The 24024-nt window shown below is 36.1% G+C and overlaps 1 protein-coding gene across 2 annotated transcripts in view; it reads right to left on the reverse strand.

Annotated features, from left to right (window-relative positions):
- MARCHF1 (membrane associated ring-CH-type finger 1) overlaps positions 1 to 24024 on the reverse strand; it is a 459926-nt gene that overhangs the window by 353466 nt on the left and 82436 nt on the right. The window lies entirely within an intron of this gene.

Below are 24024 nucleotides of genomic sequence, written 5' to 3' on the forward strand. Positions count from 1 at the left end.
CAGACATTAGAAGGCTATCAACATGAATACAGTTTAGGCTGAGTCCTAATGGAGATCTTAGTCTGGCAAAAGGGATAGATGAGGCATGGGAGCAATAGTTACTGACCAAGTGACATTCAAAATATTTAATAACAAATATGGCATGGCTCCTCCTCTCACTAAAAAATAAATAAAACAAATATGCCATGGGCACAATGAATTGCAACAGATAATAATACCCTTTTGGATGTTGGATTATTAGAGATGCTAGGGCAGCCAGATGGCAAGAGCTAAGGTCTGTATTATTTACTCACTGGAGAAGTATTGTACAACTGTAATAGCAGGTATGGTAGTACCGGTGTGTAGCATCGGTTCTGCACGCCAGTTACTGGAAGTCTCAAAGAGATGTGCACAAAGATTTAGCCAAGTGACTGAAATCTGTCATTACTGGGCCGCAAGATCAGATTGGTGCAGTGTGGAGTCCACTCACATTTGAGTTTTTGATGAAACATAATCTGCTAGCTATTAAAGTGCACTTTTTTTTGTAGCAACAGCAAACCAGGTTTAAAAAATTAAATCAACACTATAAATATAAAACTGTGTGACTACAGACATAAACCAGATATGGACTAATGCTGAGAAAATATTAGTTGAATGTGGTTCATTGGAAATGATTACTATAGTCTTAGGGCGAGTTGCATCACTAAGGTGGCACTTTTGTTTACAAGTTGATAAAAACATTTTAGACAAATAGAAGTTTTGGATTATTGAAATTCTCAGAAACTTCAGCATGTTATATACTTAGTTTTGGGATATTTTGTCCTGTTTTAAGGAATGTTTTCTACCTGTTTTTCCTGAAACGGATCCAAATGTATAGAGAAAAGACCCTGCATTGACACACACCTGGAGGTTTGCATTTCAACAGAAATATGAAGTATTTTTATATGCAATAAAATGCATGAACCTCTTTGGAAATTATGACTGCATGTCCATATAACATCTGTATAATTCTCCTCTTTCTGTAATTTTAGTCAGTTCAGGGCAACTCACTATGGAAGAGTGAGCTCTATTTTATTTGCTTTACCTTAATATATATGTTGAACTTTGACTATGAATATCTGTACTTCTTTTTAACATATTAATGACACTCTTTTTGAAACTTTGTCTTCAGTTAAATGTGATAGGATAGATTTGTGATATACACAGGTGATTCATGGTGCAGTCCACAATATTGAGATTCTTAGAACTCTTTAAATCCCAAGTCATTGATGGGAAAAAAGCAACTCAGCAAGATTCAGCGATAAAGTATACTAAAATATCAATAACCTGTCACAATTCCTTCCAAAATAAACTAAAATTGATGCTGATTAACATCACAATGTGAGAGAAAGTTCAGTCCCTTAATTTCATTCTCCATCAAAACATGCAATGAGAACTCCTCACAAATGCCATCATACAACCTATCTTGCTCAATGACAGAATGGAAATTGGGTTTATGAACCTTCTTCTCTGATTTCAAAAAAATGTTGAAATCTTTATTTGCCCCCCTTTACTTCCTTTACTTGCAGATACTAAGATACTAATGTGTGCAAACTGAACTCAGTTTTTCTGTTTAAACCAAGCTACAAAATCTTACACATATTAACTGCCTAATTAGGACTTTGTAAATTGTTAAAAACATTAAAAACATATGCAAATGATACTATATCCAGGTTAATTCCACCTGTTCATCTGGCTGTTTAAGGACTATTGTTCGGGATACAGAGAGATAATGACCCGATTCTTTTAAAGAAAAAATTAATATTTATTTTAGTGATTTTAGGAGAGAAAGGAAAGAACAGGAGAGAGATAGGAACATTAATTTGTTCCTGTATGTGCCCTTACTAGGGATCAAACCAGCAAGCTCTGAGTTTCAGGACAATGCTCCAACCAACCAAGCCATCTGGCCAGGGCATAATGACCTGATTCTGACTGGGTTGATAAGAAGAGGCATTTTAGTACACCTTTGAAGACTGAGTCATAAATTGATTATTTGGAAAAGAGAAGAAGGTAGATTTCATGTTGATAAAATGATAAAAAGTTAGAGTACAGAATCATAAAGACACAATGTATAGAGTAAATTTTTTAAAAGCATTATATTAATATTAAATTAGAGCTTTTAAAATACCTTAATAGGTTATCAGACACAAGCTCCTGATTTCAAACATGAAGAAAATCCCAGAGAAACTAGGTCTTGACAAACTCTAGACAGCAAACTTGACACCTCAGTACCACATTTAGAATAGTAACCTAACCTGTTTCCCCAAATTCAGACTCAACAGTCAACTGCAAGTCTATCCACGTCACTGTCCTATAGAAATGGCAGAATTACTATCGAAAATAGAACTTATCTTCTCTTTAAAAAAATTGTTCTGTCACCTAAAACTTCCATTTTTGTGAAGGCTTCCATCTCCTCAGGTTCCTAAACTAGAAATGTCAATGTCACTCATGGTTATTGATCTCCCCAGACTTCTAGTCAGCCACCAGATGAGAAAATTTGACTTCAGAATGTATCTCAAATCCAATTTCTTTGTTTCATTGCCCACTACCACTGACTTAATTCAGGTTCTTCACCTCTCATCTGGATCATTAAAATGGCTTCCACAAAAAACAAACAAAAAAACAGTTACCACACCATTCTCCCCATTCAGCACATGGAGTGAGAGATGTCAACAGGGACTCCATACAGAGGTGCTCAGCTGGCAGACTGAAATAAGTATTCTTGTGAAACAGGGTTGAGACTCAGGTTAGGGTCGTAGATTTGGTTGTTAATGGTCTATAAGTGCTATTGAAAATCATGGAAATACATCGTATTCCCCCTACCAAAAAAGAGAGGAGGTAAACATAAAAATTCAAAGTAATATATTTTACTTTGAAGATAAAAATACAAAGTTATATATTTTGCTGTTTTTACAGTATACTGCTGATTATTTTTTACAATCTTGCATACAGATGTGGAATTTTTTATTAGCTCATTAGTTGTCAGAAAATTAACTAGCTAGACTTTCCAAATAATTAAAGAAGAAATAGTTGATAAGGCTAAGCAGAGGAAAATGCTAAGTTAATAGTGTTTCATGAGTAATCAGCCAAGTAAAATAACTTTATGAATTCAATTATAAATTTGTGTAAAACCATTCCTTAATTAGTACCAGTTCTTTGAAGTTTTAGGCAGCATAAAGTAGGCCAAAAATATATTTTAAAAACTTCACAAGTTTCTTAACTATATGGAGACTGTGTAAGAACTGTGATGTACAGTGACAATGAGAGCCTTATATTATAAGGTCGTGTTATCTGTCATCCCTTGTCATCTCAAAGTCAGTTATTTTCATCCCTCAGCAATGTTCCTGATTAAATGCCTAAGTGACAGAGGCATCAGTGATTTAATCTCAATATGTTCACCATTTATCTTTTTCTGTTTATGTGTCCAGGGTTTAGTCCTCCACTCTTTCCTTAACAATGTTTCTCAACCCTCACTGTACACCAGCTGGAAAGTTTTAAAAAACTTGCCATCACCTCAACCTCATCCCCGACACTTTGATTCTATTAGTTTATACTTGGATGTAGGCACTGTTCTTTTTTTCTAAAGAACACACAGGGTTGAGAATCACTGATCTGTACTTCCTCCTGCTGTTGGAAGAGTCTATATACTCTCAAATTTTATAATCATCCCAATCTCTTAGATTCCTCACCTATAAATTGATATATATATATATATATATCCAAATATCTATTTAACATCTCAACTTCACAAGGCCAAATGTAAAGTCCTGATCATTCTTCTCATAAGTTTGCTTCTCCCTAAATCACTATTCACCTTCTTACATGTAAAATATTTAAATAGTATGAAATTGAACTTACATTTCTACCACCCCTGATTTCCCTGCTGATATTCTTGTCTACCTACAGCATAGTCTTCACATAGCAGGCAGAATGAACTTATTTTAAAATATTTTTTAATTTATTTATTCATTTTTAGAGAGGAGAGAGAGAGGGAGAGAGAGAGGCAGAGAGAGAGAAGGGGGTAGGAGCTGGAAGCATCAACTCCCATATGTGCCTTGACCAGGCAAGCCCAGGGTTTTGAACCGGCAGCCTCAGCATTTCCAGGTCGACGCTTTATCCACTGCGCCACCACAGGTCAGGCAGAATGAACTTTTAATAGTGTAAACTGGATAATGTCTACTTGTAAATAAATATACAAATACAAAGTACATGAATTGAATTATATATGAACCCAATGCTCATCAATACATCAGCAAGTAGGTGGACATAGAACTGAAAATGCTTTCATTTTTATAAAATTATTTAACAAAATGCAAGAAATTTCAGAAACTAAATTTGATTAATATTTTTCACTTTTAAAATATTTTGTTTTCAACTGATAATATTTATTAAGTATAATTTATAATTTATATTTTAATTATATTAGATAATTAAATACTTAGAAATATATTTTAAGTAGTATAAAAATAATTTATATATTTTAGATATAGATTAATGGGCATTGTTATTATACTATATTTGAATTTCCTATATTTTGAATAGATAAATTTTACTCTTTTTATTCAGTACTTTCACTAAAAAAAAAAAAAAAACACAACCCAAATTATATAAAAATATTGATTGTAACAACCCATTTGGTTCAATTAAGAGGGAGAAAAGAACTTTTTTTGAATAAATATACTACAATATATGAATTAGGAAGGTTTTATTGCTTTACTCCACCAAAGATTATTGGTCTGTTAATGAGACATATACAGGAGCAACATGTATTACATTAATACATCTGTGAATTTTAGTCAATTTGTGGTTCTATAAAAATAGTTTTACACTTTTTAAAAGCAATTTCTTGCATAAAGCTATACTTTCCAGTGCATATAGGCAGAAAGAGCATATGTCTTTAAAATGCACTAATTTGATTTAAAACTGTGAAATAGTCAACACCTATTCTGAATTTCCATTTGAACTCTGGCTCCAAGTGTCCATCCATACCCACCAGGTGAGTGAGTCGCCATCATTCCACACTGACGAGTCACTTCAGGGAAAAGAGGTGTATGTTTACTACACAATGAACTAGAAATAACAGAGATGAAGAGAGGTCTGAGGGGAAAGGCACATTGACATTATCACGGGCAATACAGCAGAACAGACACAGGAAGGCTGGAAATCACTGCAGCTTCACACCCTTGTGACTGCGCCACCTCCAAGTGCACATTTAAACTCACAGAATGTTCCCAGTCCACTCAATGAACTGAGAGAAATGAAACCATCCAAATATATACTTTTGTATATATTTGGATGGATATATATATATATATATATATATATATATATATATATACACACACACATACATACACTTGGCATCCATTCTGTGACCTTTCTAAGCACTCGGAGAGAATCAATATGACATGTTTCCTGCTCGCAAGCTGTCTTATCTTCAAAATAACTGAATTATAATAAGGGACAGGGGAAGAGAAGTGATAAACCAAACGGAGTCAATCTGGTTGGCATCGGGTGGGAGAAAAGATAAGGAATATATGAAATAGAGAAACTACTACACAGGAACCAACAGAAAGATTTAAGAACAGAAGCACATCTATGAACTGTACTTGGGTCCATACCACCAATAACTGCAGCCAAAGGCATGTGGACGGGCATTATTTATGAACTCTGACAATAGCCTGAACTCTACCTCCTGTACATGAGGAAACACGGTCATCTAATGTTTCTTAACTGTCACCCTCTCAGGGGAGTTCCATGAAAATGAAATATCTTGCTTAGGAGTTTATCCCAGTGAAGACACCTAAAAATAAAATAAAAATTTCTTTGTCACTTCAAGAAAAAAGCTGTATAAATAGTGTGTTGAAGGGACTATCTGCAGAATCAGTTGCTACTTACTGATCTTTTTTGTTTCTACTAGGATAGAGACGTGATTCTCGTTTTAATTTGCAGAAATATAGTACATCGTAGAGAAGAAATGAAAGAGAAAAGTTTGGATGTTTGGTATTTAAACTGCTTTTAAAAGCATCCACAATTATGGGAAGCATTTTTTACTGAAATAAGCACAGGTTTGTGTCTCTGGGACTCTGTGGTTATAACTGAGCCTGTGAATTCGTTTAACCTTTTGCCAAAGCAAAGACGACGCAGTATGCTAACCTACTTTATAGACAGTTATCATAAATTTTCAAATACTCTGAAAGCTCCCAGGTCCCAGGGAAAGTGAAAGCTTAGAAACTATTTAATCAAGCTCTTGTTTTGAGTAGATATGTGCTGTTTTAGTCTGCTAAGCAGCTACAATATTATTAAAAGGATTATGAATGTATACACACATTTCCCTCTATTTGTTTTATTATTCTTTAACAGTTGCCTAAATTATTGTTCTTTTACTTTGACTTCTGCCTCTTGGGACTTCCACATAGCCCACTCAAGATCACTGTTAGCTTACTTTTTTTTGGTAGATTTTCTTTCTCCTCTTACTATTATGATGTCAGATGTCCAATGCTGGTATCACTTTAAAATATCAAAAAAAAATATTTTTCATAAATACATCTTTACATTCCAGAGGAGTTGAAATACATATGATTCAGCACCTGGGAGTCAACTCCCCACCACTGGTAATAAACATAACTAATGGTTGGAAAGTTACTTTAATGAAAAAGGGCACAGTCAACCACACTTCATTCATATAAATGAACATGCCCAGAGATACTGGCATCTGGTTTGAGTTTAGTTCTTTTTCATCCATTACAGTCCACTCTGACAACTGGAACTTGGCCAACTTTCTACTTGATCTGTTGATTTAACATGAGAATTTGATGCCTGGTGAAATTTGGTGGGTTAGAGCTATTGCTTTCTTCCAAATAATTCATTTTCTTACTGTTCAGGCTTATGGATTTAACCTAATTACCTCTGGAATGAATTTTGATCCTTAAACATGAATAGGTCTGACCTTATTAGAATTCAGAGTCTTTTGAGTATAACAAAAGGCACAAGCAAAACATATACAAGATGCTTCTGGGAAGATTCTAGTTGGGAATGAGTGATTGTCATATCACACATCATATGACCAATAGTAGGAAAGTCAATTAAGAATTTCACTTTATACTTTTAATTGTTAAGCCTTGTTTTTGACCTGACACTGGAAAAGGGAAGCATCTTTTCATCATTGAGTATGAACAATGATGTTCCATTGCTTTTATAAATATAAATAAATTTCACTTAATTTATTATTGATTTTTATTTAAAAACTAAGAATTACATACACAGGTTTTTTTCCATTTTACATATATATAAAAAGACTCATAATTACCCAGTCATTAAGGGTTCTTATTCATATTATTTATTGTCTCATAACTTCCTGAAAGGTTTCAATAAATGATCCAAGTTTTAATTAAGGAATCTTAAGGTGTGCTATGAAAAAATATGATCAGATATTGTACTGTGAGGTAATAAAGTACTGAGTGCCCATACTAAAAATTTGAGAATGATACTGTAGTTGGGATATTTTTTTCTCTGAGGCTTGCAAACAGGGTTACTGGATAACATACAAGATACTTGGTTAAATTTGAATTTCCGACAATGAACATTTTTCACTATAAGCATGCCCTAAATTTTTCATGAAACATACTGTATTTAAAAATTACTTTTTAAAATCTAATATTTAGATTTAACTGGGTGTCTCATATATTATTTGCTAAACTTCACAACCCTATTTATAAAGCACTGCCATATTGGAGCTTTTGACCTGTCCTGGTCTGCATCAAATCTAGAGACATGAAATAAATTTATCACAAAATAGCAAATTGATGTTCAAAAATCTTTGTTTGGTGGATGAAGGTATTTTCTTTAGTAATTATGACTGCCAAAATAGTAATTGGCAAATTAGTATTTAGTGGTTGACTGTCAGATGTGCCTAAGTCCCTTAGTGGAGTAGCCCAGAAAACTGTAACTGTGTACAATGGTCCAGCTTAAGTGATCTCTTAAGAAATACGTTTAGGGGTCACTCATCCCATTAGACCTGGGAATCAAATCCTTGCTTAAACTATTTCTGGACAAAAAGGGGAAAAGAGTCTTATATAAAGTAAATAATAATTGTAAAATAAATATATCTCTAGAGTCACCTAAATTGTTTCCTTTTCTATCTAAAAATGTACTATATTTTATGACCATATTTGAGCATTCCTTCATTTTTTCTTAATAGTGTACATCAGGGGTAGTCAACCTTTTTATACCTACCGCCCACTTTTGTATCTCTGTTAGTAGTAAAATTTTCCAACCCCCCACCAGTTCCACAGTAATGGTGATTTATAAAGTAGGGAAGTATCTTTATAAAATTTATAAAGCAGAGTTACAGCAAGTTAAAGCATATAATAATAATTACTTACCAAGTACTTTATGTCGTATTTTTGCTAAATTTGGCAGAATAAATCTTTATAAAACTACTCACTATAGTTAACTCTATCTTTTTATTTATACTTTGGTTGTTCCGCTATAGTTCACCATGAAAGCTGGAATGCCCACTAGTGGGCAGTAGGGACCAGGTTGACTACCACTGGTGTACATAAATAAATAAAGTGTCCAAAGTGGATGAGTGGATAAAAAACTGTGGTACATTTACACAATGGCCGTATAAAAAGAAGAAAATCTTAACTTTTGTGTCAGGATGGATGGACCTGGCAATTATTATGCTAAATGGAATAAGCCAGTTTGAGATAAACAAAAACCATATGATCTCACTTATATGTGGAATCTAGTAAACAAAGTAAAGTGATAACAAAAAAGAAACGAAGGCATAGATACATGTAACAGACTGAGAGCTGTCAGAGGGACTGTATGCAAAAAGATGAAGAGATTAACCAAAAAATATATACATAAGGGAAAGAGGGTTAAGGTAGGGGGAAGGAGGAAAATGGGGGGGATGAGGGCAGAAAAAGCCTGCTTAGGGCAGAGGTGCACGATGCGGTATGTAGATGGCATTCCACTGAGCTGTATTCTTGAATCCTGCATGATATGGCAAGCCAAAGTGTCATCCCAAAGAGTTAAAAATAAATTAAGAAATAGTGTATATAAATCAAAATTTTAAGTGAATTGTCCCTAGCCTCCCTCTTCCCTCTGAGAGGCTGTGAGGACAAAGGTGATAAAACAGCACCGCTACTGGCCCCTCTTTTCCCAGTCCCCTCGCCTCTCATTTTTCTGACAGTCTTCAGTTCCAAGGTCCCCTGGTACCTGGGAAGCTCACAGTGTTGCTGGGGTCACTAGGGCTTTGAGACATAATCATAAATAAAGATGATTGATTTAAAATTAACCTCAACGTATTTAATGAGATCTTTTATCTTTGATTCAAACTTTCAATCCTTCCATTTGCATCTCAAACTCATAAACATAGCTATGTACCAGGGCCTAGCCAAAGCCAGGAGACCGAGATGACATACATTTTAGAAAAAAAGTAATTGAAAAAGCACTTTATCTAAAAACCAATATGACTGAAGAAGGCTCAAGCTATTTTTTACTTTAAAGATTTTCAAAGATAGTACAGGCAAACTTCAAAAAAGAAAATAAAATTAGTGACTGTTACTTTAAAGCTAAAGCCCCACTCTCCAGGAATGTGAATTACTTTTCTCAGCAGTTGGTGACATTTGGGGATAAATTTGGAAAAGTGCTCCATTTAAATCTGTGGGAGTCCAAAGCAGAATAAGCAAGTGAGCCAGAGACTTAGGAGAAAAAAAATATGTTATATACATATAAATATAAAGAAAACTAAGCTTTACTATGCTTTAATTTGTAATGACTGGCACGAGCATCCTCACTCAGTCCGTTATACACATGCAAGGTCCTTGAGCAGAAATGTGTGTCCTTCATAAGGAGAAATGAACAGCGGCTACCTCACTCGATCATTTATTTTCAGCATATTTCAACCTCTCTTAGTTTGGTCATAACCTGTTAAGTGAAATTTTAAAGACCATTTAATCTTGTTTAGTAAATTAACCTTCATTCAACAAGAGGTTTAGAGGTGTCTTAAAAAAACCCCAACAAACCATAGGCTTATGATTAAAAAACAAAGTAACACAAGCCAGAAATAATTGTAAAAAGAAACAGCAAGCACTTCATCAGCATGTCACAGAGACAAAATAGTTATGATTTAATCAGGTCTTAAATGGAGTCAGAAATAACTAACAATTTGAAGATCACTATTGGAAAGATTTCCATGTTCTCTTTGTGGTACACCCTGCTATCTTTGTGCTTTGGCTTTTGCAATAATAGCTAATGATTGTATGAATACATCACAATAGATAACATGTAAAAATATAAAATAAAAAATTTTTAAAATACATATTTTCAGCTCTATTTCATTTCTTTTTCAATTTCTGGGTTTTTTTGTGTGTGTTTTATAGTCTACACCAGTGGTTCTCAAACTGTGGGTCGTGACCGTGGTGGGGTCGAATGACCAAAACACAGGGGTCGCCTAAAGCCATTGGAAAATACATGACCCACAGGTTGAGAACCGCTGGTCTACACAATATAATGATCCAGACATAGGTTATTGTACATAGCTTATTAATAAATACAGCAAAACAAAATATATTGAGAATGTGTTTTATAATATAATTGTATAATCAATATAGAAAAATAAATTGTACTTGGAAAATAATGTTTTTAAATAATAAAGTGTCTCAACAAATATTTTAAACCAGGTTTAAACTATTTTGAGGTAGTTTGTAAGAAAAATAGATGCTAGGAGATATTACCAAAAGTCACCCCAAACCTGTGATTAGGTAAGTTCAATACTGTAAAGAGAAAACAAGATAGGGTTAGAGGTTCTTCTGTTCATTGAGGGGAGCAGTATAATTGAAAGAGGGAAAGAACTTTTGTGATAGGAAGAAAACTACATAAGATCTCTCACCTCCACGGTAAAAGGTAAATTGCATTTTCCTCAGTAAGTATTTAAAAGAAAGAAGGGGTGTTTGGCAGAAGAAATCTGAAAGACCTTTGATACTAATAAGTTCAAAGCCCAGAACAACATTAGACCTCAGGCACAAGGAATCCTGCTCCTATGAGATGAAGAGGCGCTTTTGAAAGATAGGATGAAAAAGTCAAGGGGTGGCCAACCTCTTTGCCCTGAATCTTCTTCTCTCCCTTACCCAAATTCTCATGCCTAAAAGACTTTTTCATTTTAACATCTTCAAATCCCATACTTACCAACCCAGAATTCTCCTTTGAATTCTGGACCCCTATTTCCAACTCTTACCTGCATATTTCAGTCTTGATGCATCATTGATTCAACATGTATTTATTGTAGATCCTTCCATAGGTCTGTCTCTCTCTCTTTTTTTTTTCAGACAGAGACAGAGTCAGAGAGAAGGACAGATAGAACAGACAGACAGTAAGGGAGAGAGATGAGACACATCAATTCTTTGCTGTGGCACCTTACTTGTTCATTGATTACTTTCCCATATGTGCTTTGACGGGGGCGGGGTACAGCAGAGTGAGTGATGTCTTGCTCAAGCCAGCAACCTTGGGCTCAAGCCAGAGACCTTGGGCTTCAAGCCAGTGACCTTTGAGCTCAAGCCAGCGACGATGGGGTTGTGTCTATGATCCCATGCTCATGCCAGCGACCCTGTGCTTAAGCTGGTGAGCCTGAGCTCAAGCTGGATGAGTCCCCACTCAAGCCAGCAACCTCAGGGACTCGAACCTGGGTCCTCCACCCAGTTCAATGCTCTATCCACTGCGCCACTGCTTGGTCAGGCCATAGGAGAACATACTGATTATTTGCATCTTGAATATTCTTGCTTAAGTGAGAGGCATTTCTCTCTGCTGATACACTGGAGTCTGGTTTCATATATCTGTTTAATTAGGTCCAAGCCCACTTCTGAGACTCCTGAGGAATGAATTAAGCATTGATATGCAAACCATATTATTTTCTAAGCTCTTAAGGCAAAAAGTTGGAAGTTCATCAAGACACAAGCTTTCTGAAGCTTTTTTTTGGGAGGCAGCCTAAGGCCCTTTTCTTGGAGAGCATAACATCCCTCTTACACCCTCACTGGTTTGTGTGCAGCAAGCACAGTTTTGTCGTTGCTGTTCAATTTTTGCACTACATGCCAAACAATGTGCAAAATACTGAGAATGCAAAATTGATAAACATGGTCCCTGTGAGCAAGAAGCATGATTTAAGTAAATAAATGTACACAGTAAGTTTTATCAATTATTCTAGTGTGGTATAAATGCTATTGAGCTCTGGGTTGGTGCTTGAGCTGAGTTTCAATAACAAACTGGAGTTAAATGAAGAATCAGGGGGTGACATGTGTGAGAAAATAGAAAATTTATATATTGCTCTTTTCCTGTGGTTTTTGGCACAGAGCTCCTAAAAACCCTTGTAATTTCCTAAGTCATAAGAGTCTAGAAGCATTTTTTGTTCTATTGAGGTGGCTTAGAGTGGGTTCCTGGATGGCCCCAGGAAGGCGGAGGGCCGCTAGAAATACCAAGTCATGATTAGAAGCTTGGAAATTTCATCCTGACCCCCAATTTCCAGAGAAGGGAGAGGGGCTGGGACTATCATTATACTTGATCATGTCTATGTGAAGAAGCTTCCATAAAACCCCAATAGTGTGATCTTCTGAGAGTTCCCAGGTTGGGAGGGTAGCATACCCCAAATTTACAGGTATAGACATTCCTGAGCTCAGTACCTTCAGCCCGGTGTTATGCCTTCCTCTGGCTGTTCATTGGTATTCTCTATCATATCCCCCAATAAACTGGCAAGTGTAAATAAGTGTTTCCCTGATCTCTGTGAGCCGCTCCAGCACGTTAATCCAATCCCAGGAGGAGGTCATAGGAACCTCCGATTTATAGCTAAACTAGACAGAAATTTATACGTAACCTGGAGGCCTACAATTTACTAGTGGCATCTGAAGTGAGTGGGGGCATAGTTTTGTGGGATTAAGCCCTTTACCCTGTGGGATCTGACACTATCTCTAAGTAGACAGTGTTAGAATTGAGTTAATGATAGGACACCCAGCTGTTGTTGCAGAGAATTGTTTGCTGCGGTGAAAATCCCTTGCAGATCTGGTGTCAGAGGTTTGGTAAGTGTGATGGAGTGTGCGAATAAAGGAAAAACACAAGAGACAGATCATAGATTTTTTTTTTTCAAAACAGAAAGAAGGAAAAGAATGGAGAAAACAGAGTGATCTGATATAAAATGCCATGTCCTATGGACCTAAGTAGCTTATGATGACCTTATACATTGTATTAAAATAACAAGTAACATAGAGTCTTTATCAAGTACAAGATACCAAGTGTTATATAGATATCACACCATGTCATCATTTAACCATACTATAAGATAGGTATTCTTTTCATCTATCCTTTGACAATGAGGAACTGAGACACAAAAAGATTATATACTTTGTTCACGGTCATACAGGTCATATTCTTGGAACCAGGATCTGAACTCAAGCAGTGGTAATATGGTGGCTTCATCCGTCACAAAGAGTCTATGTAACATGGTAATTTCTTAAGCATTCTTACTACATTATAAATACAATTAGAGCAGGAACTATGTCATATTTTTTGACATAGTCTCAGTGCTATGTAGTACAGCCAAACATATTGAGCAAATATGTTTCATGATGAAAGGAAAGAGGTTGAGATAATAAATAAAAGATTAATGAAGAGATCCTGATTAAATTTCTCAGAACTTAGTCCTAATTTGCCTGAGTATCTCCTGCGTAACCTTTGCTTGTTTCTCAGGTGCAGTGAGAATCATGTCCTTCTATTTCCCTTTGCTGCTATATTTTATAGACCAGAAGTCACATACTCCTGAGTTGGTGACTCTAACCGTGGCTGCAGTTTTTTATTACACTTCTGCATATACCCTTATAACACATCTTCCTGGTGTTAATTGCAAAACCACTATATACATATGAAACTTTTTTCTTACTAATAAATACAATATACTATTTTTATTGCATTTTAAATATAGGTACATAGGCTGTAATTTCTGATGTTTTGTGCCAGAATTAATAATTAAAAAGAACTTGCTGTGTTCATGTTACAGAATATTCAGGGTATTTTGAAATTTTAAAATAAGCCACCTCTGTCCTATTTTTTTCCTTTCATTTTTTTTATTTGTTTGTTTTTTGAAAGGCAATAAAATGACAGAAATAAAAGTGTGGACTTGTATGCCAGCCTTTCTGAAATCAAACTCTGGCCCTTGTCCTCCAATAACTTAGTATATTTGGGGAAATGAATTAATCTATCTCTCAGTTTCATTTTCTTATTTTTTAAAAAGTAATTTTTAACATTTTTAATCAAGTTGACAACATTTTAAATCACAGTTAATATTATATTAGTTTCAGGTGTACACCCCAGTGATTAGACATTATATAACTTACTAAGTGATCACCCTGATAAATCTTGTACCCTTCTGACCCACACATAGTTATTAGAATATTATTGACTCTACTCCCTCTGCTGTACTTTACATCCCTGTGACTGTTCTGTAACAACCAGTTTGTACCTCTTAATCCCTTCACCTTCTTCTCTATATCCTCCACCTCCCTCCCACCTGTCAACCGTCAAGACGTTCTCTGTATCCAGGAGTCTGTTGCTGTTCTGCTTGTTTGTTTCTTTCATTTTTTTAGAGTCAATTGTTGATAAGATATGTATTAATGAAGTGATAATGACATCATTATGTCATTACATGGATTAAATGGGTTAATTGTGTCTGGCAAATAGTGAGCACCTCTTAAATATTAATTAATATTAAGTTCCTTTTTAAAATACAGATTTATTCCTTCATTTATTCAACAAATGTGAATTAGGAACAGATATATTTGGACATATGTCAGACATGCTTCTGTCATGAAAATGTTAGCAGTGAATGAAAGAGAAAGATCCCTGGCTTTAAGAAACCTGAATTCTTTTAGAGAGACACAGACACTAAACAGATAAAACACTAAAAAGATAAATATTTGTCAAATGGTAATTAGTGTTGTAAAGATAAATCAGTTTCTATAAAGCAGAAAATGGAGCAAGAAAGTGGGGGGAGGGTTATTCAATATTGAGCAGGTGGTAGATACTGAAGGAAATGAAGGGAGGAATATAGTGTCGAGAGAAAAATTATTTCTCTGCAAAGAGTATTATGTCAGATTTCACTCAGGAAAACAGAAGCCATTCTTTGTATTTCAAGTATGAAGTATTTTAATATAGGACATTATAAACTTACATAAGCTTTGGAAGGGCTGAAGAGGGAAGGTCAGGGTAATCTATTGCCAAAGATCCTGGTTTTTCACAAGCTGTAGTTCTTCAAAGTTTAAACCATTGTGAATCTCAAGTACCTCCTGAAGTTTTATTAGTAGAAAGCTGGCCCTGGCCAGTTGACTTAGTGGTAGAGCGTCAGCCTAGCGTGTGGAAATCCAGGGTCCAATTCCTGATCAGGACACACAGGAGAAGCAACCATCTGCTTCTCCCTTCTCCACCCTACTTTCTTCTCTTTTTCTCTCTTCCACTCTCTCTTCCACTCTTACAGCCATGGCTCAAGTGGTTAGAACATGTTATGCCGGGTGCTGAGGATGGCTCCATGGCCTAGCCTCAGGTGCTAAAATAGCTCGGTTGTCAAGCAACAGAGCAGCAGCCCCTGATGGGCAGAGCATCACCCCCTAGTGGATTATGGTCCCAGTCAGGGCACATACAGGAGTCTGTCTTGCTGCCCACTACCTCCCCATCTCCACCACCCTCTCACTTATAAAAAGAAAAAAAAGAGAAAGTTATCCAGGGTGAGACAGTTTAAGCCACGTGATACTGAGGAGTCTTTAGAAGGGAGTTGTGAAGATGCAGAGGTAACAACAGACATCCCTGCACACAGAAAGAATGGCAAAAACAAAAAAATATGTGCCTGATAATTTTCTGGGAAAAGCAAAAAGACCACTGTGGTTAGAATAGAGGGAGAAGCTGAGCATGGAACATGATGAGGCTTGAGAGGTCATGGGAATGAGCCAGGGAGCATAAATATCTATATAACTTGGTTTTAGAAGGACTGCTGTAGCTGCTTTGTTGTGAGACTACGGGGAGGCAAGAGCAAATTCAGTAAGTACAATGAGGTGGCTCTTGCGGTAATTTTACAGAAACATTATGAAGATTTTGGGGTGGGGTAGTTATCAGTGAGGAGAAGTAGCCACATTCTGGATTTATGTTTTAATGGCTTAGATGTGGTTTGGGGGAGGGTGTAGGAAGAAGGGTGAGAGGTGAATGAAATGTGACCCTGAGGTTTGAAACCAGAGCAATTAGGTCATTTAATGGAATGGGGATGTTAAAAAATGTTAGTTTTTGAGGAGGAGAGATTAGAAATTTCGTTTCAGGCATATTAAAATTTTAATGTTTATTAGACTCCAAGTGGAGTGTCAGGTAGAGAGTTAGATAGATACATGAATATGGATTTCTGGGGAGAGATCTGGAATGCAGGTATAAATTTGGGAGTAATAAGCATACAGATGGGTTTTAAAGCCAAAAGGTGAATAAAATTACCTAACGGAGTAAATGAAAATGGAGAACAAAAGGAGTTTAGAATTCAGCCCCAGAGTAGTCTAAAGTTTATAAGAAGACTTACAGAACCAGTAAAGAAGTTTGCAAAGAAGTAAATATAAGAAAATCATGACTGTGTGCAATGTCCTGGAAGTTAACTACAGGGAATGTTATAAGAAAGACGAAGTAACCACCTAGGTGATTCATTAAAGAAAATTTAGTCTTGGCCTTTAAATTAGGAGGGCAAAGGTCACTGGTGACCATGACAGTGTAGTTGTGATGAAGAAGGAAGAAGGGACCATAGCTGAATGGTTCAATGGATAGAGTGTCAACCTGGTATGTCGAGGCTGTGGGTTAGATCTCCTGTCAGGGCACATATGAGAAGCAATCAGTGACTGCACAACTAAATGGAACATCTAACTGGAACAATGAATTAAACCTTCTCTCTCTCTCTCTTTCTCTCCTTCATGAATGGAAAAATTAAAAAAAAGAAAAAGAAGGAAGAAGCTTGTTTGAGTGGGCTCAATGGATAAAAGAAGGGCATTGATTGAAAGTAAGAAATATGAACAATACTTTGAAAATTTTTTCTGTAAATAGAAATAGAGAAATAAAGTTTAGCCGGGATATGTTGGGTTATGAGATTTGCTGCTGTTATTTAAGATGGGTGTAATGTCAGCATGTTTGTGTGCTGATGGGAATGGTGGAGTATAGGGGGAAACTTGATGATTTCTGAAAGACTTTCTCCAATGACTTTGAGTAAGATGGAGGAAATTATATCTAATGTACAAGTTGAGGCATTGCCTTCGCTAAGATCATGAACATTTAATATTCAGCAAAAGGAGGGAAGTATCTAGTGTATGAGCACAGATCAGTGAATGGGTAGATAATTGTTGAAGGGATCCTTGAAGTTCTCTTCCGATGCTTCTATTCTGGTGAAATACAAAGCAAAGACATCTGTTCAAAGAGAGAATGAAACAAGAGGCCTCTGGGGTCTCAAGAAAAAAGGTGACAGTATGAAATGGCTGATCAGGTTAGTAAGACTATGAATAAACTAGAGAAATAAACATTGCTGAATAGCACTATGGATCTACTTGTAGTAAGTAGCCAGGAGTTATAGAAAGATCTGAGAGCTCACATGTTTTCTCTAGCCACATTTAGGGCACAGGAGAGTGTCCAGATGAGGTAGTGTATTAAATTTTACTAGATTTGGAGGTTTTTCAACTGAATACCCAGAAGGAAAAGAAGAACAATTGAGAACATTACATACAAAGGGAGTGAATACAATAATTGATCATAAAAGCTAAATCGTATATGGAGGATAATGAAAAGCTCACTGAGCTACAGACAAAGAAGAGTGGTTAAGACCAATGGATTCAAGTTCTGGGGGAGGATATCTAAAAGTGGTTGGAGACGGGTTCTAGAAAATGGAGCTATAAATACAGCCAAGGTGGTCAGAGTGGGGTACATATGAAAATGAGATTGAGGAGTAAAGACAGTTATTGTTAATGACAAGGTCCAGGCTGCACTATATAAGATGATAGCCACATGCGTCTATTTAAATTAATTAAAATTCAGTGAAGTTAAATTCACTTCCTCAGTCACATTAGTCATATTTCAATGCTCAACAGCCACTGTGGCTACTGGTTATTTGTCTTATTTTGTTGAAGCAACACAATACCATAGTCTGTGTGACTTATAAATATCAGAAATTTTTTTCTCACAGTTCTAGAAGCTAGGAAGTCCATAATAAAGGTTAAAGCAGAAGAAACTAGTCTGATAATGACTTGTTTCCTGGTTCATAGATGGCCATTTCTTTGCTGTATTCTCACATGGCAGAAGAGATGAGGAAGATCGCTTTTATGAGGGAACTAATTCCATTCATGGGGGTTCCATCATCCTGACCAAATCACTTCCCAAAGACACCGCTTTTAAATACCATCACCATGGAAATTAGGTTTCAACATATGAATTTTGTGGGACACAGACTTTCATTCAGTCTATAGTACTACTGTATTGGACAGGATACATACAGAACATTCTCATCATTGCAAGAAGTTCTATTGAACAGAATTGGTAAAAGTATGACCATAGTAAAAGATGGCTTTGTTAGGAGGGAAGCAAGAATATTGGAAAAGAAAAGGACGAGAAATGATTTTCAAAACAATTGAAAGAATCACTTATCACAGGAACTATATTTAAGAGAGACATCCACTTTGAACAGAAAAGAAAAAAAATTTGAAGGTCACTATCCAGGAGCTAACTCTTTCAAGGAATAATGGTAATCGATCAATGGTCTCTGCAGATGGTAACAAAAAGAGGTATTAAGTAGTATATTTTGATGGAATAAATTTTGATGCTAGTGGGTTTTAGGAAAAAGGGAGATCCAGTGATCTCAAAAAATCTCAAAAAAAGTTGGAATTATATCCCATAACAAATAGGGGAATGAGCATGATTTATCACCAATTCTATTACATGTAGAACCAGCTCCCTGCTGGTTTCATTTAAATACTCAGAGCATTTCCTATTTTCCCAGTTTCACACAGCTATATATTCTTATTCATATATTTACTATTTTATTTTTAAATTTTTTTGAAATGCACTTATGGTCAATATTTTGTGATATAATAGCCTTGTTTTTTTTATAATAATTGTGTATTTTTGGCTTTAAAATATTTAAAATCTGGAAATCTCATTAACCTGAAATAAGTTTGCTGTCTGGTATCACTGATAAAATTTTTGCCAGATCTCAAAACTGACCTTTATTTTGCTTCCTAGTACAACACCAGGAACAGACTAGTGTCTAACAAATGTATAAATATTCAGATTGTGTCAAGCAAGCTTGAAATATGAAACTGCTGTTCATATTTATTTTATTTTCTGACTTCATACTATTAGTATAATCAACCTATATTTTGAATACCAGAGACGAAAGTAACTTTCAAAGCACAGGGGATGCCATGTGGAGAGGGAAGAGGTCACCAAAATCCTGTCAGGTCATAATTTTGAGAGTTCTGTTGTGTATGATTTAGTAATAATTATTTCCATGCTTAATCTTGGTAGCATAAAACAGTAATTAAATTTTCACCCTGAGAAAGTGAGTAATTGTCTTCCTCATTTTGTACTTGGGTCCCATGGAGATAAATTACTGTAGCATCTCATATGGTGAATAATTTTAATATCTGAATCTGTAAGGGAAAAATCTACAATAAAAGGTGTTAACTAAAGAACACAAAACTGAGATTGCCAATTAAAGTATTTGAACATCGTTCCAACATTGTTGTTTTGTTTTCTCATGTTTAAAGGTTAACAAATTTCCAGTGGATTTCAGGCAGACCATCAGTTCCAGAACAAGGGGATAAAGCAAGTATCTCAATAAAGCAAGTCACACGAATGTTTTGGTTTCCCAGGACATATAAAAGTTATGTTTATACCATAATGTGGTCTATTAAGTATGCAACAGCATTATATTTGAAAAAACAATGTATATACCTTACTTATTGCAAAAAAATGCTATCATCTGAACCTTCAGCAAGTAACAATTTTTTTTTGCTGGTAGTGGGTCTTGCTTTAATGCTGATGGCTGTTGACTAATTGGGATGGTGGGTTGCTAAAAATTGGGTTATTTGTGGCAATTTCTTGAAATAGGACAATAAAGGTTGCCACATCAATTGATTCTTTAATGAACATTTCTCTGTAGCATGTGATGTTGCTACTTTATCAACTAAGTTTATATAATATTCTAAGTTCTTTCTTGTTATTTCAATCATCTTCACAGCATCTTCACCAGGAGTAGATTCCATCTCAAGAAACCACTTTCTCTGGCATCCATACAAAGCAACAGCTCATTTATTAAAGTTGCATTATGAGGCTGAAGCAATTCAGTCACATATTCAGGACCTACCTCTAATTCTAGTTTTCATGCAGCTGCCATCACATCTGCAGTTACTTCCTTCACTGCAGCCTTGAACCCCTCAAAGTCATTCATAAGGGTTGAAATCAACTTCTCCCAAACTCTTGTTAATGTTGGTTTTTTGAGCTCTTCCCAAGAATCATGAGTGTTCTTAATGGCATCCAGAATGGTGAATTCTTTCCGGAAGGTTTTCAATTTACTTTACCCAGATCCATCAGAGCAATCACTGTCTATAGCAGCTATAACCTTACCCAAAGTTTCTTAAATTACAAGAATCTTGAAATTATTCCTTGATCCATAGGCTGCAGAATGGATATATTGTGTTGGCAGGCATGAAAACATTCATCTCTTTGTACATCCCCATCAGAGCTCTTGGGTGACCAGGTGCATTGTCAGTAGCCAGTAACACTTTGAAAAGAGTTTTTTTTCTCAGCAGTAGGTGTCTACAATGAGCCTAAAACAGACAGTAAATTATGGTGTAAACAGATTTGCTGTCATCCAGGCTTTGCAGTTTTATTTATAGAATACAGGAAGAGAAATTCAGTTTAACCCTGAAGTGGCCCAAGGATTTTCAAAATGGTAAATGAAAACTGGCTTTAACTTTAAGTCACCAGCTATATTTGTCCCTAATAAGTGAATCGGCCTATCCTTTGAAGCCAAGCCATGACTTCTAGCTATGAAATGCCCTAAATAGCATTTCATCTTATAAAAAAAAAGTCTGTTTCACCTACACTAAAAATCTGTTGTTTAGTTTAGCCACTTTCCTTAACTGGATCTTTTATCAGCTAATCTTCTGGATAACTTGTGGCAGCTCCTACATCAGCACTTGCTGCTTCAACTAATTCATTATAAAGATGGTTTCTTTCCTTAAACCTCATGAACCAATCTCTGCTAGCTTCAAACTTTTCTTCTGCAGCTTCTTCACCTCTCTCGGCCTTCACAGAACTGAAGAGAGTTAAGACTGTGCTCTGGATTAGGTTTTATTTTAAGGAAATGTTATGGCTGATTTGATCTATTCAGACCACTAAATTTTCTCCATATCAACAACAGCGTGTTTCTCTTTCATATCATTTGTGTGCTCACTGCAGTAGAAGTTTTAATTTCCTTTAAAAAACTTTCCTTAGCATCCATAACTTGCCTCTTTGGTACAAGAGGACTACTTCAGCCTGTCTGGGCTTTCAGCATGCCACCCTCACTAAATTTCATCATTACTAGCTTTTTATTTAGAGTGAGGGACTCTTCTATCCACATGAACACTTGGAGGTCATTATAGGGTTAATAACTGGCCTAATTTCAATGTCGTCATGTCTCCAGGAATAAGGAGACCCAAGGGGACCAAGAGAGAAGGGGGCTGGCTGGTCAGTGCAGCAATCAGCACACACAGCAATTACTGAATAAGTTTGCCATCTTATATGGACATGGCTTGTGGTGCCTTGAAGCAATTACAACAGTCACACCCAAAATGACCAATCACAGGTCACCATAACAAATATAATAACAATAACAAAAAGTTTGAAATGTGAAAATCACCAAACTGTGACACAGAGACAAAAAGTGAGCACATGAATCTGGAGAAACGGCACTGAGACTCGCTTGAAGCAGGGTTACCTGCAATTTGTAAAACCACGCAATATCCGCGAAGCGCAATAGAGTGGGGCACAAACAAGGTATGCCTGTGGATCCGTAGCATTTATTTCAAAATATGTTTCTCAAAGGAGCACTTTTGCCTATAAAAATTTATAAACTCTCTCAACTCATGCAAATGAGAGAAAACAAAAGTAGACAAAAGCTGTCATCATTGCCCATGACAAGCAGGAGCTTCCCGATGCATTCTCATGGCTCCTGTACTGTTCCCTAAGGCTCTGGGTCTCTTACCCCCTGACTCGCACCCCACTGCGAATTGATTCCTTTATCATATCAGGGTGGATCCAAATCCAGCCAAAACAGGCTAACCACAGAAAGCACAACAAATTACCCGGAGCTTTGGTTTTTCTCTAACGTATGGTCCTTAATAATCATCCTCCTACAGGTGATTAATAGCATATGTGGTGGCTTTTTCTTTAATTAGCAAATAATTTTGGTTCAAGACTGAGTCCTGCTTTGTATTTTATAATCATCAAGTGATACTACTCAATATGGACCTGTTCCATATCAATGAAACAGTAAATGGTATCCACAGATTAAACAAACATACAGATGAACGAACCAACTACAAAAAACACCTGCAGCCCACAGGCATTTTAACAATTTATTTTTAAACATGTAGAGCATATCAAAATGTCAAATGACCTCATCTACTCACTGAGCTTCACATTTAAGTTAACACAGGAAAAAGGGGAGGAAGCATGAAGACTAGGTTCTAACCAGTTCTCCTCCATACTAGAAACCTTTTAAATGCATAATCTGAAGGAGTTAGTTAGAAACACTTGCTTATGGTATATATCTCATTCATGCATGCATTACCTAAAACCCTAAACAGACATGTAACATACAGAATATATAAGAGTGCAATTGCTATGTTGAAATGAGAGCAGACACTTCAAGCTTGCTCATACTTCAACCAGATGGCCCACCGAGGCTTAAGCTGAGAAGGCACCAGCTGCTATAGTTGATACCATATAGTAAACACAGTCTTAAAATTTTATTTAGTAAGTTTTATTTTAAAAAAGAATTACTCATTCATGCATGTATTTATTATTCTCACCATAAGGAAAGAAGATGATGGTAGAAGAGGAGCAATTTAAGAGAACATTATGTCAAGAACAGTGAGGGGTCCCCTTGTAAGCTAATTAGTTAGCCACCAGTTTCCTGGATGCTGGCATAAGACCTGAGATTCCAGGATCAGAGGCAAATGATGTTATTACTCACAGCAAGAGAAAGAGCTGGAAGATTAACATTTGTTCTAGTTCCTTGAACCCAAATTTTCACAAAATAATTCAAGGAAGGCTAGGTGATACTTGCACACATAGTGAGTTGCATTATGAGAGAGGGTACCCTGATCTTAGGAAATCCAGATCTTTTATAAAGGGCAGTTAGCTCACCTGATCTTTGCTCGGGAAGTAAACAAACCTGCCTTTGCTCCCGAAGGAGACACCATTTCTATCTTCTAAGGCTGTTTGCCAAACATCTTTGAGAAGTTAGTTAAGAACAAAGACAGTACCTCTGCTCACAAGATGTACAGAAATGCAAGACACCCATAGAGAATCATCTCCCAATGCATTAAGCAAACAAATGAAAGGGACCTGGGTAAATAATCATCAAAAATTTATATAATATTCTCTTCATCTTCTTGAATAGCTAATTAGTATTTCTAAAACTTATATGAGAAAACACTAAGGAACTATACAGAGGCTTTGACACAAAGTCGAAGCTGAATAAGTATTTTCTGAATAAATGTATAAATTAATAGCAATTGCTATTCTTTTATCTCAAGATGAAGGGATATTTAGTAGCTTCCCAAAAAAATGCACTGAAGCCTCAAGATAGCATGTAAGAGTGAACCAGAGAATCACCGTAGGTCAGGCAACCCGGAGCCAACACCATCAAAGAAGTGCTCACTGGCAGCAGGAATGACCCAGCTCTTT

The sequence above is a fragment of the Saccopteryx bilineata genome, chromosome 1, assembly GCF_036850765.1.
Source record: "Saccopteryx bilineata isolate mSacBil1 chromosome 1, mSacBil1_pri_phased_curated, whole genome shotgun sequence".
NCBI lineage: Eukaryota > Metazoa > Chordata > Mammalia > Chiroptera > Emballonuridae > Saccopteryx > Saccopteryx bilineata.